The sequence below is a fragment of the Sylvia atricapilla genome, chromosome 17 (assembly GCF_009819655.1).
Source record: "Sylvia atricapilla isolate bSylAtr1 chromosome 17, bSylAtr1.pri, whole genome shotgun sequence".
Taxonomy (NCBI): Eukaryota; Metazoa; Chordata; class Aves; order Passeriformes; family Sylviidae; genus Sylvia; species Sylvia atricapilla.
In genome coordinates this window covers 3,482,265-3,498,360 of record NC_089156.1, presented here as the reverse complement: position 1 = coordinate 3,498,360, position 16,096 = coordinate 3,482,265, and the positions used below count along the sequence as shown (strand labels likewise).

Here is a 16,096-nt window from a genome sequence, read left to right as displayed (position 1 = left end):
TTTTTTTTTTTCTTTCTCTAGCTTTGCACAGCAGCTACTTGCTGGTTACTCAGAATCCCAATAATTTAGGTCAGAAAGCCCAGTGAATCTGATGTGGTTTGTTTCACATAAAAAGAGTGAAATTGAAAACCACCTTATTCTTCTCAACTGAAATGCTGCATCCCTATTAATTCAGGTGTATAAATAACACTCTCTAATGCTGCATCAAGGGCTCTGCTGTGTGATTAAACCTGCCTCCCTGACCTGTAATTAGAAACTTTGGTTTTGAAAGGCAGTTTGCAGAGAGAAAAGGAGAAAGAAAGAAAGGAACCAGCTCTCAGACCCAACAATTTTGTTCTTAATAAATTATTCAGAGTTTTTGAAAGTTGAGCTGGATTTCCATCTGCTAGCATTAGAGACCCAAAGGGAAGAAGAACTGGCAGATTCTCACAGCAGAACACAACAGTACAGAGCATGGGGCTGGAAACCAAAACCCAGCTGAGAAGTTCACTGTGTCCTCTGCCTGTCCCTGCCCAGTTCAGCTGCTGCCTGTGCATGCCTGGACTTCCAGCAGGTCTCAGAGTAATGCAGAGTGACCTTCCACCAGAGTCCCACTGAGCTACTCATGTGTTTGGGACATAACACTAGAAGAAACCCCCCAAATTTCATTGCTGTTTTACAAATGTCAGTGGAATCAGGCAACAAACATGCAAAATAGTGACGGTCATGAGTACAGAAACAACACAGACACCAGATTGCATGGCTGTACATCAGTAATACATGGCCTATTCAAGACAAGTAATTTAAAGATGAATTATAAATGATTGAACTGATTTTTCGCTCCAGGGGCAGTCAGACAGTACAGACCATTGTACTATTAGAGATGCTAATCACTGTTAGTTGCAACCCCAAGGTACACCTGCTGTTACAAGGTGAACTTCTCACTTGGAAGTGGGAAGATGGTAAATATCTTTTTCTCCTGTAGTCATAGTAAAAAAAATTACTATTTCTTCCGTCAAATGTTGACTCATTTTAACGTTTAAGAAAACCAACAAACCAAAAACAAACCGGAAAAAACCACCAAGCACAACCTACAGATAAAACATTCAAATTTTTGCAAAGGATGTCAGTAAGCCCCTTATTATCCACAAATCTGGGCTACAACAAGCTTTTGAGCACTGGATACCACAGGTGATGAACCAGCCCTGGGAGGAGAGGTCTCTGGCCTTGGGTATTTGGCAGCTGTTTCCAGAGCTCTGCTTGACTTCAGATCAGAGAGATTTTGTGATGAATTCCTCCTCTGGTTACACCTATAATCTTTGTGTTGAGGGTGTGACTGACATCAGTTTCAGTCTTTTATGTTTTCAGGCTCAAGTTTGCAAGGCCTCACACCAGGGGAATCAGGAGTCTGATAATTTTCTGCATAACTGTTTTTCTCTAGGAACTTTACCAGGTTGATCCAAAGCTTCAGGGCAGCCTTATGAATTGAGACATCAGGTTTAAGGAGACTTGAGTGAGAGCAGGTCAAAATACCCTTTGGTCAAAATACCAGACCTCACTGAATTCTCCAATACTTTACATCTTCTACTGTGCTCTTTTACACGCACAACTTTAACAAAAAGAACAGGCTAAATCTACCAAAATAATAAATTGTCACTGGTGGAAATGTCTTCATTCCAGTCTGCTTAAATTTGTAAATGTATAAGGTACAGAGCCATTGGGGACCACAGAGTTGGTATGAGGGTGTGGATCCGTGAAACAAAAGAGTCCTTCAAATTCAATAACAACAAGTCTAAGTAATCTTTTGTGTTTGCAGTGTGGTCGAGTCCAAGTTTATCACAGAGCTGCCAGAACATAAATCTGATACAAACTACTTTGGATTAGATAGCACAGCAGAAAGAGCTTTACTAGAGTACTGTGACAAGTTTTATGAACTTTTTAAAGAAACAGGACTTGGAAATACTAGCACTGTTGTTAAGTTATTGTCTTGAGGGCTAGAATACTCAGCACTAAGGAAAGAAGAAAAAAACTAACAAATTCAGAAAAAAAAGAGCAGTACTTGAAACTCGTATTAAGACAATTTGTTTTTCACCTGGAATTTTATGTCAGTTGTACTTAAAGCTGAGTCCTGTGAATCCAGCATGCTCTGCTTTCCTTGGATGCAACGAGGGTCTCCTCCCCCTGTTTTTACAAATCCTCAGTGAGTACCCCCATCACTGTCACTTCTCTACGCTTGCCTTTGAGGGTCTCTCTCATCTCTTAACATTGGTATGCAAGTACACAAGCCAAAAGAGGTAAAAAGAACTAGGAATACATCAGCTTCCAGGGACTACCTGTGTCTGCATGGTACCTTGAGGCACAGGGAGCCCCTGAGATGTACCACCTCTGCACCAGCACAGAGGGGAGCAGCCAGGCGGCACTTCCAGCTCTCTGCAGGGACCACGTTCAGGGTGAGTGACGTGTGTGGCTCTCCTGGGAGCTCTGTCCAGCCCTGGACTCCACTCTGGCCTGCTTGAGTTACTAACCAGTTTCTCTGGTTTTCAGAAAGTCACCCACGGCCAGAAATAACCCACATGGCTTGAAACCTCCTTTCCCATCCGCTGCCACGGCCCCCTCACTCTGCCATCGCAGAGTAGCTCAGGTGAGGTGGCTGCCTGCCCTCTACCTCTCATTTCGTGTGGGCAGTTCACTATCCACAGCCATTCCTTTGAAGATTTTGCTCTCCCATGCAGGGATTTGTTCCATAAGCCTCACAGTCCCCCTGCACAAATGCCTCATATGCCACCTTCCCAAGCTTCTCAGCTCCCCTGGCAATGTCTGGGGCACGTGTATGCCCTCAAGCAGGCTGTGTATGTGTTGCTGTGATCGCAGCATTTTCCTCTTCAGGAATCCCTTATTCTCTCTCACAATAGCATTTTAATGCCCCATCTACCTCCATTCCCTGAGTAAATGGGTTTTCTAAATGTCACTGCCAGGGCTCCTGTGCATGCTTGCACTACTGCTCTAGCAGGGCACCCTTAACTCCCCCCCATCAGAGTTTCTTTTTCCTTCTAACTTCGGATCTCGATTCTCCTCCAATTCTGCAGAGGTTGAGTACAAGCCCTGTATTTATCTGGTGAGAGATCTTTCTGTGTGCTCACATAACTTTTCTAGAGCAATAGACAGAGACGAGATAAAGGTATTGGTATGCGAGAGTTATCACCCAATAGCTTCACACCTTCAAGTGCAGTGGTATCTGAATCACTGCTGCTTCACAATTCCCTCTTTTTGATTTCCTAGTATTTCCACAAATTAGTGGTGCTCTCTCTCACAGTAGTAATAGAAAGTCGCTGAAATTTTTGTAGTTGATCAGATGAAGCATTTAGAAGTCATCCTATACCATGAAGTCAGAGAGAAATAATGACCAGATGAGCACAGAGCCTCACAAGTTTAGCCTCAGACAATGAAAATCAAAGGGAAACTTTCATCATTCAAACATTGAGCTGAATCACGGTGGAGTAACATTCAGTTGGTCTTGGGAAAAAGAGGGTTTATGTGAGGTTTTCTTGGCGACATCCCAAGTGATTTCCAAATCTCAGAATAAAAGGAAAAATGGATCTGATGGTTTGTTTCATTCCCAGCCTCCAGCCTGGAATATACCACACTGAAAATAACTCCCAAAAAAACCCAACCCAACCCAACCCAACCCAAACCAACCAACCAAACCAAACCAAACCAAACCAAACCAAACCAAAACAAACCAAAACAAAACAACAAAAACAAAGGAGGACTGTTCAGCATCTATTAAACTCCAGTGACTCTGAAGAACACTTCCTTGCTCCTCAGTACAAACGTTTTTCTAGCTTTCAGAATGCAGAGATGGTTCTAAAAATCAAGCTGGGTTTCTGAGCATCAACAGAGGTGCCATTTCTACACTGCAGCTTTGAAAATATGATTAAATCCTCAAGCACAATGCTGGTGCTCCATGGGACATATCTGACCCACACGCTGCCTTTTCAACCCTCTGCTTTCTCTAAATCATGTACATTGTGAGTGAATAGGAAGAAAACGTGTAAACAAGAACAGAAAAGGTCATTGAAAGTTCATTAATTCTGATCACTTAATAAGCTGTAAATTGAAGTGCATGAATTCCATTCTCTTGAACACCAGGATAAATTTGAAGAATCTCTATTGACTTAATTTACACTGATATGCATTAGAATAGTTTCTGGCACATTCAGAATCAAAATAATTATTACAGTAACATTCAGGACCAGAAAGCACCCAGTTCCCATTTAGTAGCTAAATGAGGGACAGACTTAGAAAAGTAAAGAATTCACCAGTAAAATAAAACAACTTAATTATTTTTAAAGGTGGTGCAGAGGCACAACCATGTGAGTTGTGAAATTTAGGGCTGCAGGACTGGCCCTAAGAAGCAGAGTGACACTTTTGCACCTAACTAATGAGAGCACTGTGTTGTGCAAAAGAGCTGCTACTGTCCTCTGTGCTCTCCTCTCACAGAAGACAAAGGTGAACTGTATACAAGGAGACAGAACTGTTTGAATAACTTTGTCAAGCCAATAATCAGAGTGGTACTGATACATTTCAGAGCTTTTTTGCTTGCAGGTCCCCTCAGAGGTCATGAGGACTCCAGGAGGATATCTTCCTATGCTAAGACAAACATTGTTTTGGAACTCCTTACTCCGTGGTTAGGATGCTGTCCAAGAAATCTTACACTAGCTTTCTTGGAAAATAAAGCACTTGGCCACTTCTAGGGACTAAAAGGCATCCTCAGTACCTTCCTGAATACCATAAGTACCCAAAATAATGACAGATAAAAGCATCATAGTGGGAGAAACAAGCTGAGAAAAGTTTAAAAAAATTGTTTAAAATAAATCTCTGGGGCTGCTCGGTTGCAATACCACGAAGTTTCCTCTGTCTTTTGCTGCTGGTGGTTTGTGTGCGAGAAAGTCCCAAGAAGGCAGATCTACAGCGATGCCCTTGAAACGCGCGTCTGGGACTGCCTGGGAATGATCCAGCGACGTGTCCAGCGAGCTCCTCCTGCCGGCTGCTCTCCCGGCATCGGGGCTCGCGCCCGTCGACCCCAGTTTCGCTTTGGCTTTCCAGGCAGACGAAGGGAGGCAAAGCCAATGCCACATCTTCCTTATTGTCGTAGCAATAATGTCTCCCATGTCACTGCCCACCCCCTCCAGGAGTCTCAGCACACGGAGTGCTGCGGTCCACGCCAGCAGCTGGGCAGAGCAGCAGCTGCAGAGGAGCTTGAGGAGCCTGAGGAGCAAAGGTGAGCAGGGCTGGCAGTGAGGACAGCAGGGACCTCGGGTAAAGGGGCACACAGACACAGTGACCGAGCAAGAGGAGAGAGCAGGTCTGGTGACAGTGACCATATATAGCCAGGAGATCAGTGAGCACACAGGGATGTGCCAGGAAGTCAAGTCAGGATCAGCCACAGCCAGCTCCACAGTCAGGCACAAACACCTTTACAGCCCACCCCAAAAGAGGACTGAGGACAAGGGCAGCTCTGTGCCATGGCTCCCAACGGAACTGGGGAGGCCTCAGCTGCCTTCTCCCAGCTCTTTGGCAGACAGCTCTTCTCATAGCACTCTGATCCCAGATTACATTCCACTGTATCATGACAGGCCTCAAACACAGGCAGCCAAACCTGTAGGACAGGGGTAGGAGGTTGCAGAATCAGCTGGTGCGCTCTGGACCCTGTCAACACACTGCCTTGCACAGCCAGGGGAGAACATAAAAACTATTCCAAATGCTGACAAAGGAACCTAGGTACAAATGAGCCATAGAGGTTAGCAGTGTGCAAGGCTGACAATCTGTACTTCAGCTGTTTCAGGATCTGGTAAAGAATTTCCTTTGCAGGTCACTGTATGTGCGCTCATGTTTTGCCAGTCTGTTGGGAAACCTTTCTTGGCCAAAATAAAGAAAACTGCCACTGAGATATAAAGACAAAGCCTTCCCACGTTTTTATTTTATAACTTAAAGCAGAAAAAATGCAAATGTAAACTAACCCTGGCTTCCCATAAAAAAAGCCACCCATACCATACATTGCTCTGTGACATTTCAGTTGCTCAGCTCTTTGGTTTAACTGTATCCCAAAAGAAGAACACTGACAAGACAAATGGTGCCCCATTTCCTACCTCCTCACAGGTGATATCTGCCATGGCACTGCACTGGGAAGTCCTGTCTGCATCGGTCCGAGCTCCCAGCCCTGCCTGCGTGGAGAGGTGAAACTTCCTGAGGCCACAAAACCCAGGTGGCAGATAACAACAGTCTTCAAAAAGGGAACTTGCTGAATCAATAAGGAAAGACTAACCCTCTGGAAAAGGGTGTCTGTGATTATCTTATTGAGTTACACCAGGAAAAATCAAAGACAGAGAGGGGAAGGGAAAATAAATGAGGTGAGCATCCTAAAAGTGTTCCCAGCTGCACTGACACTGAGACACTGCTCAGATAAAACCAGTCTGCCCTGCAGAGTTTATGTGGATACAGTAGAGAGCAATGGCCTACTGAAAAAGAACGTATTTTATCAATATTGATTTTAAAACCTTCCAAATTATGTAAAATATTTTTGAAAAAAGCCACATTTATGAAGAGGAACCCATAATTTTGGTGAGGTGGCCAGGGATATATGGTGTCTCCTTTCATATAGAGCACTGGAAGTATGCAGGACTGTTACTAAATGTGGCATCTCTGCCAAGTAATTGTATTCTTGTACTTTATATTTCCAGTGTGAAAACTCTAATGAAACATTTTAAACCAAAGCCGTTTCCTTGGAGCTGCCTTTGACCTTCTTTTTCTTCTCTCTCAGCCAAATCTCCCTGCCAGGATGAATTCAGACCTAATGTCTGCTCCTCCCACCAGGCTTTTGGATATGTGACAATATCCTAGTCACTAGGAGCTGTGCCTGCTGGTGTCCATTGTCTTGTGTCCAGTTTGGGAGAGGGCTTTTAAGGAAAAGCCCAGAATTAAATTTATGAAGAGTCCGATGATTTACAGGAATGACCAACCCTGTAGCTACTTTGTGCACACATCTACCAAAAACTTTTGAGTCCTCACTAGCTAACTCACAAGGCTCCAGCATAGGAATGGTTCAGAAAAACCTCTTGAAAGTTTAAAAACCAAAACAAATAAACAAAAACAAACTTGAAATGAGGGTCCAATCTAAAAATACTACAAGCCTGTGCATCAGCTGGAGGTGTGGTAGTGAGACTGCCTAGCAAGCTGCTGTGCAGAGCCTGTTACATTCCCAACAGGCACCAAAAGGGGTTACACACAGCCCAGACAGAGCTGCTGGCTGTGCTCTGTGGAATGCATCTGTCCCAGCAGTTTGGTGATGGGCACAGCAGAGATGTGCAGCCTGAGCACAGCCAAGGCACTGCACCAGGACTGAGGCCCCAGGGCAGTGACAGGACATAGGGAGGGGGCCAGAAAGGTGCTGCTCAGAAGGGAAATGCCGGGTGCATGACCCAGGCAAAAAAGGAGTGGCTCTGTGGGACAGGGGACACAGATCAGCAGCCAGGTGTAGCAAAGTGTAGCTGATGCAAGGCCCTGGATAATTCACCAATGCTGCTGATGGTATGGTCAGACATTGCCAGAAGGAAATCACATTAGGTGCCTTATTCACAATCAGTCCAAATCTGTAAACATTATATGTATCATCTCTGTCTCACTTTGTGGGCTGTCATCTATACTGCCTGCCCTATATAGTTTTGATACATGAACAAATCCATACTTTGGGGGAAAGTAAAACTGCTTTCTCTATTAAATCTCCTGTAATCACACCACGAACTAAAATACCTTTGTAGATATCTATCCAATTCCCACAATGAATTAGTATGTTGCTTGACAAACATTTTCATTTAAAGACCAAGTACCTGCTAGGAATTCATAACTAGGCTTGAGCCCTTTGTCTACAAACTCTTAACTTTTCTTCTTCAGCCCCCTGTCCCCCCTTCCATCAGTGTTCTGCAATTTGCCAGCCTCCTTTATGTCTCAGTTATGTCTGCACAATGTGAGGCAGGCAGAGCCATGTGCCCACAAACAGAAAAGCTCCTCCAGCTCACAATAACTCAGCAGGCTCCTGCGATTTTCAGAGTCTGCACTACTGTGTGCCCATATCTGCTGTCAAATTACTGCCTGGACACAGGCTCCATAACCAACCTCAGCCTTACCCCAAACGTGAAACCATCTCTGAGTCCTCAGGAACATTCACCTTGTCCTGCAGCTCTTCCTGTACAAAGTGGTGTAAACCTCTCTCCTAGGAAATAAAGAACAAGCTTACTCCTCCAAAGATGTGTTATGATTTTATGGCCCCCTTCTGCAACCTACTGAGAGTGGATGTGTTCCATATCATGAATTTAAAACACATCAACACAGATTTGAAGGGTGTACAGTTCTCCTGAGGTTTCTAAAGGAAAATAAAGATGAAAGCCATAAAAAACAACCCTTCACAGGCAGCAGAGGTTGAGAAGTAAAATTTAAACATAAGTTCATATTTCCCTTTAGTGTAAGTTCTGGCAGTCCCAAGACTGTTCTAACTTCTATCTGCTTGTCATGGCTGTAACATCACAGCAGTGAGGGAAAACCCTGAGTACATTTACTCCAACCTTAGCTGCCTTCCCTTAAAACCTTTACCTTGCCCTATTCTGAGGTTGTGAAAAGACAACGATAATAACAGGAAGCTGCTCCTGGAGCTCCTACAAAGGAGACAGTTATTTTCACGTCCTGCCTCATTGCAAATACCTGCACATAGGAGAGATGACATGCACAGATCACACACAAACCTGTAATCGAGGCAAGTCAGGACGTTATTGACTGTAATTGCTGTTGTCTGTCTCGACCTTCTCCTCGAGGTGTCTCCACCTCCCATTACAATGTCACAGCTAAAGGAGTTCCCCGGTGGTCTGCAAAGAAGCAAAACAGCAAATGGCAAGAGAGAACTGACATTGTTTATACAACATCAAAATTATTTCTAAATCAACAATTCAGAGAAAGTAACGTTGCATAAAAGTAGACTAAAAGAGATTTCACTGACAGAGAGTGCTAACAGCGGTATTTTGTACATATAAAGCATTCTGTACCCCAAATCCTCAAGATGTTACAGAAAAAGAGAAAACACTACTTTTTCTTCAGTGTTTTTCAGAAAGAAAAAGTGAGGCATAGGCACTCATAGGGCTTTGCAGAGTAACTGAGAATTCACCACCAGAATGAAGACTAGAATCCAGGCTTTTTAAACCATTAGTCAGTTATGAGCATTATTTTAAAGCAGACCTCAGATTTAGTCATTTTAGTGTAGACTGGGTAGAAAGGAGCACTAAAGCAGAAATATACATGTGTTCTACATCTTAAACCAAGATTTTCCTCCTCCTTATGGCAATAAGGATACCCTGCAGGCCAAGTTTTTCTATGCAGCCATAAAACCTTTATCCTCTTGAGTGTGCTGGTAGCCAGGATAACCCCCAATCCACATTCTACACCCAGTGCATGCTGCGGGATAGAAAGATGACAAAGGCTGCGACAGAACTTTACCAGGGAAGTCTTTTTGGGCTCCATTTCCTTCAGCTCATAAGAAGAACAGCCTGGACCCACATGCTGGGCTCTGCTAAGGCTGCTCCAAGCTGCAGCTCTTCATTGGCAAAAGAAATGACCCATTCATTTCTCTCTGACCTCTGTTGATACTTCAGACTGCTGACCTCATCTGCCAGTGGCTCCCCCCACTATGAGCCAGCATCCTGAAACAGGGGCTCCCAGACAAACCCCTCCACCTTCCCAGGCAAGCTGAACTAAGACACCTCCAAGACTCCTGAATCAAGGCTCCCAGGAGAGTATTTGTGCATGGGCTGGGAATGTTCAGCCCTCAATGCATTTATTTCCTGTTCAGAAAAGCAGAGGCCATATATGAAAAGGGGGAGGAGATACAGATGAGAAGGTGTAAATTTTGTCAAGTGAAGTTAAAACACGTAAATGCACACTCTCCTGCTTGTATGGGTATGCACTTGACAACACAGATTTCTTCCCTGCAACTACTGACAGCTACACCTTCTGTTAGTGTGTGGTGGCTCGAGCAGGCTCTGAAGTCCCTGTAGACAACTCAGTGACTTGTCACTGGGAGTTCTCGCTTCTGCAGTAGATTTCCAGACTCAGCTTTTGGACCAGAGAGGAAAGGTGACAATGCTACTTCAGCAGAGGAATCCCTGTGCTTGTATTGCATCCCAGGAAAAAGACACATCTCTTCAGACTCGCCCATTTACCTTGGCATTCACAGCCTTATTACCAGGAGTATCACAATACAGATTGACTTTTGTGCTTAACAGCCCCATTCCAGAGAGATTACTCCATTCCACAGCTAAAGATACAAAGGCATTCGGTGGCTGAACTGGGAATTCAGGGCTGGTTTCAAGTTCAAATTCAGAGTCCCGCTCACTGGACTAATCTCTGGACAGCATTTTTCCACTTGGCAGAGAAGTGTGAGTTTTCAGGTCTGAAAGAATACCGAGGTCCTCAGATGGAGTCACAGATATATGCATCACAGACTAATATGTTTGTCAATAAAAGTAGCATAAAAACCAAGCAAGATAGGTCAGCTCTTCTGCTGGCCTCCAAAGAACACCCAGTTACTAGAGTGAGCATAACCATCTTTAATAAGTAAGCTGTTTTGGAAGCTGAACTGTTTGTTCCGAGTGCCACACAGACAGCTCTTGCTACTGGCAGAAGAGGCCTGTGAATCAGAGCCCGAAGTCTGATGCAAGAGAAATTTGGGCGTCTCAAGCTGATTTCCCCAGCAGAGAACAACCCTATTAGTTTGAGAAAGTCCCCTGCCTGCTTTCTCTCTGAGTAATTAAGAGTGAAATCCTCCTCTCAGTGACCCCAATGCTCTCAGCCTAGGCTGATTTACACATGAAAGGAACCCTCTGAGGGGCTTTCTCTCTTTCACATTCACAACTAGGCAGGACCTATAAATAAAACCTTTCTGAAAACAGGAGCTTTCAAAAAGGTCTGTGTATGTGCACAAACGTGTATGAGAGAAAGGGAAAGGCTGTGTGCACTCGAGGATGTGTGTTTGCATGCGTATGTGAGGCGTGGGTGAGAAGAGTATGCATTCACACACCAGCCCTCATGCAAACCCGCGCACTCAGAGAAGCATCTGCAGGGACGCAGGAGCGTGCACAGGTGCTGGGGGCACTTACAGGAGCCAGAGGGCACGTCCAGGCTGGTTTCCAGCCAGCACAATTCCAGGGGTTCACCGCAGTCAGCTGAGTCATTCTAGAGTTACACATGGAAAACCAGAGCAGATTCAGACCCAATTGTGCACGTGAGGCCAAGCTGGTGATGCACTTTCCCTGCAGAAAGCAGCAAAGTACTTGCAGGACAAACACCAGTGATTTACACTGCTTCGGCTTTAACGTGGGAGGTGACACAGAATCAGGCCTCAGGGCCTGAACTTCTGTTCCTACGGTTTGGACAGAAGATGAGATTTTTAAACGGTCACATCTCCTCGGCTGTCCGGGAGAGAGTGAGGAGTGTTGCATTTTCCAGGGCTGCCATTGTTCAAAAGTAAATTTAAGTTTTCTGGAACATTAAACCCTTCAAAGTTTGAAAAATAAACAGCGAGACAGATGACCTGAAAATGAAGGTCAGGAAATTCAAAGGACTATACCTTCACAGTAGTTATAAACCCAAAAATGCCTAGAGACGCATCTGAACTGTCCCTCCCCCACTGTCCTGTCCATCCATGTGGCTACAAAGTCAGGCCAGGATATCTCCCCTTCCATGAGGCCTATGGAGGACCCTACATAACTTCCAGGAAACTTGGCAGTTCGTGTGACCCTGCCCTAATACAAAACAGGTGACAGGGAGCTCGGAGCCAAGCCAGGACAGATCACAGCGTCTCACAAAGCAGGTTCTGCTCTGTGGGTCTCTGTCTCGGGAAGAGGTGGCCTCTTAAGATCTGGCTATAACGTGATAATTTCAGAACTGCAGATTATTCTAATCCACTACTCCCGACCAGCTGAATCATTTGCTTTACTGAATCTGTGTCTGTGCCATGTGCTAGTGCCAGCAATCGGGACGTAGCTGTGTTAAAACCACTGCAGCTGCTCCACTGCTTGGGGGAGACTCCAGGGTGTGAGAGGGGCAGGAGGTGCTGCGCCCTGCACCCTTCTGACTTCATCACTGATCGCAGCTCCTGGGTCTCTCCCCCCCCCCCCCCCCCCCCCCAATTCTTATACGAACATTTAGAAGAAGTAGGCAGAAAAAAAGGCACAAAACAGGAGACATAAAGAGTGCAAAGCCTCACAGGAGCGCACAAAGCACAAAATGTCTCTTCTGCTCGTTCAAAAGACTCTTCCCAGCTCCTTGCACTAGGCAGGAGTGTGTGAGCAGGGATTCAAAGCTCCCCTCCCACTGAGCTCGCAGCTAAAGCCCTCCCCCAGTTCCCAGGGTCTTCAAATGAAGATTTGCATAGTAGTTCCAGATCATTCCCGAGAGAAGGGACAATGGCGCTCTCACCGCCCTCTTCCCCCATCCCTCCCTCCCAAAGCTGATAAAGCCCTGGTGAAAAGGGGAACAAAGGATTTACAGATGTCAGAATATTGATTTCTGCCGCTCCAGGACTACAGGGAGAAGATGAAGAAAACTTTTGCCCCCAGAAACTCTGTGAAGTTTGAGACACAGACGCTATCTCTGCAGCACGAACTCCGCGTTTGTTAAGACAGTATCTGATGGAGGCAATATTGCTATTCGAGAGAGATGAGCAGGGCCCTGAAAACGCGAAAAAATGCACGGGGATGAGATTACAGCCCGCAGTCCCAGAGAAGGCGTTTGTTGTTCCCAGAGCTGTGAACGGAGAGGCAGTTCCCGTGAAAGCAGTTTGCCACCAGGCGGGCCGCGCCGGCATTGCCCCGAGCTCATCGGGCCTCACGCTGCTGTCCTGCCCTCGCTCTGCCTCCCGCCGCTGCAGCTGCCAGCAGGAACACAAAGGAAGGTGAAAGAGAGTCTTTGCCAAGTGCCTTTGATTCAGGATCAGAGCGGAATGCAGCTTCTCAAAACTCACTAAATGTAGGGCCGTTACCTGAAAGCCAAAGGTTCCTGCTCCCGCAGGCATTTCTGTGCACGGTCCGTGTAACCCCGAGCTTGCTTTTGCACTGCAAACATTCCTTTTCACTGCAGTGCATCAGCTCTCCTGAGCTCCGGGTCTGCCAGCTCGCTGCGATCGTTCAGATCGTGCTGAACAGAACAGCCAAATGGTCCAAAGTGTCACCTGTCCCTGCTGCACGCCCAGCAGGAGCCTGGCACTGGGCAGCCAAGTGAGGTTACAGGAGTTGTGGCCTGTCCCATCAGCCTGAAACAGTCACTTTCTCTCAGTGACTGCCTGCTACCACTTTACAGACATACATATATATTTATATTTCCTTTCCCCTCCCTTTTCAGAGCTAACTGCAGCATTTCTGCACTCAGAAAGTTCCCGGGATGCTGGATCCTTTGTTAAAATGTACCTGTGAAAGTTCCTCAAAATGCTGGATTTAGGTCTGGATTTTTAGAGGTGAAAAGGTATTTTCTGAATCAAGCTCTAGGCCCTCAGATAGGTCAGCTGGGGGAAAACCCACCTGAAACCCTTTCTGCAAGGCACAGCAGTGAGTACAAGAGGAGGTGCCCATGGCATGGGTTAGTAATTCAGACAGAGCTGCAGAGCCAGAGCTGGCTGTTCCCTCATTTCCCACACACTTGTCAGGAGGGCTGCAATCGTCACAGGGATAATAACCATCACATATTGTAGAGTTAAACACATTTCATACAACTACATCAAAACATTATTCACAATACTCTTAAAAATACCTAGGTTTCTTTCGATAGCTGCCTGTCTTCCTTCAGCTAAAAATAAATTATTCTTATGGAATCTTTTGTGTCTCCCCCAGCAGTCACTGCTGGTTTACATCTGAAGATGTGAATCAGACTCCTGATACACCTCATACAGAGATTGATCACAGCTGTTGGGAGGATGAAGACTAAGACAGACCCATTTAAAACCAGTGTAACTCAGTGTAATGAACCTGCTGCCACACTCAGGTTCAGGACAGACTCAAACCCCATTTTCAGTTGCTCTCCACAAGCCCTTGGAGCCACATGGGTGACACAAGGTGCACTTGGGGCAGCTGTGCTGAGAGCTGCCACTGCTGCCTTCTCCAAGGAGCATTTTCCAGACTCTCAGAGGAGTAAAGGTGTCAGGGAGAGCTCAGGAGAAGCAAACCTTTGCTGCTCTCACCTTCTGCTGAACACTTGCATGTTGTGTATTGAGGCTGAAGCAGCAGCAGCACAGTTCACAAATCTGTTTTATTTCTGAGAGATTTTTTCCTCATCCTAGACAGATGTTTGCTTGTTTTACTGCTTCTTTGTTTTCTCTCATTCATAAACATTAATGTCTGTGGCTTACTTAAATTCCTTTTTGCTACAAATAAGAGTAGTTTTGTTTATGTAGCTCCCGCTACAAATTTGCTTCAGGATATAGAACTTAATCTTTGCTTCATCACTGAAATATTGTACCAAACAATTCTCAGATCTTCTGTTTTCTCCCCCAAAAAAACCACATGCAAATTCCTTTTAAATTAAAACTCTGATATGTTAGACATCTCTAAAAGCCTGAATCCAAAGGATGAAGGTGTGGAATGGCAAATCTACCTCCAAAGTGGATTTGGCAAAGCAAGTGTGTGCACATGGCGAGCTCCAGTGGTTTGAGGGCTGTTTTGTACAAAATGTATCATGTCCATGATGACAGAACACTTCTGCAGGTACACACAGCAGCACCTGGGAATAACTTCTTTCAGTATGGAAGCAAAGCTGTCCTTAAAATTATTTATTAAATAAAATAATGCAAAAGCAAAGTACTGGAAGAGGTAATTGTCATTTAAAAAAAAAAAAAAAAAGAAAAAAAAAAAAAGAAAAAAAAAAAAGAGAAGAACAAAGAAACCAAAGCACTTTTAACAGTTCACAGTGCCCAGATAAACTAAATAACTGAGCAATATTTTTATGTCAAGGTGTGTTTCACAACAGCCTTCCAAGTTTCTGGCATCTTACCATTCCTTTATGCTACACAGTAAACTGGACACAAGCCCTGCTCCAAGTGAAAATGGGGAAAGGAATCCTGCTCCCCAGCAGCAAGGACCTCTCCTCACAGCCATGCCACATTCCATGCCTTGGTTTTGGCAACAGAGAAGTGACCAATTCCATGGGACCAAGGTGTGCAAATGACCAACAAACCTCCTCCTTCCAACAACCACCTTGTTTGGAGTAAAACACAATTCCTTCATGTCATTCCTCTCAGACCAGCCCCTACCACTGTCCTTCCCAAAAGCTCAGTTTCTTTGCTTTTTTACTGTTACAGTTTCTACATGCACCACGGGAATCTTCTCATTTTGCCGTGGGGTTTTAAGTGCTGAAAAATGTACTGTCCACCTACACAGCTTCTGCCAAAAGTCAAACAGCCCACCACCAGGCTCCAATAAAGAACTAAAAGAGAACCTTGATATTTGTAATTTTTGTTTTCTGGAGATCTTTTGTTCATTCGAGTGATGTTATTATTTCAGTAGAATCATCCCAGGAATTAATGTAATTAAAAACGTTAGTGGTAACAGAACTGCACCATTTGAAGGGCCCTTTGATGGCCTCATGCCTGGGACGTCCCCAGCGCTCTCCCTGACCCCACAGCCCCAGAACTTTTCACTGTCTTAACTACTTATCACTCTCTACCTGACAGGAGCTTGTAGGCAGGTGAGGATCGGCCTCTTCTCGCAGGCAATAGCAACAGAACAAGAGGAAACGGCCTCCAGCTGCACCAGGGGGGGTTAAGGTTGGACATCAGGAGTAACTTCTCCACAGAAAGTGTGATCAGACATTGGAATGGGAGGATCAGACACTGGACTTTCACCCGCTCAGGGAGGTGGTGGAATCACCGTCCCTGGAGCCGTTTAAGGAAAGACTAGGCACGGCACTGAGTGCCATGGTCTGGTTGACACGGTAATGCTCACAGGATGGACACGATGCTCCCCGAGGTCACCTCCAACCCGAGCGAGTCTGTACGTCCGTCACCCTCAGGCTGTTCCTCCGCCCCCAG

At 45.3% G+C, this 16,096-nt stretch overlaps 1 long non-coding RNA gene across 2 annotated transcripts; it reads right to left on the bottom strand.

The window, feature by feature from the left end:
- Positions 1-4,045: 4,045 nt before the first annotated feature.
- On the bottom strand, positions 4,046-16,094 carry LOC136368864 (uncharacterized). 2 transcript variants are annotated; one of them, XR_010744918.1, is made up of 3 exons: positions 15,733-16,094; positions 8,775-8,894; positions 4,046-5,247 (listed from the first exon to the last, which is right to left on the bottom strand). It is a non-coding gene; the product is annotated as an uncharacterized lncRNA (long non-coding RNA). The 2 variants fall into 2 exon arrangements; XR_010744919.1 differs by lacking the exon at positions 4,046-5,247 and adding an exon at positions 5,263-6,203.
- Positions 16,095-16,096: the final 2 nt, after the last annotated feature.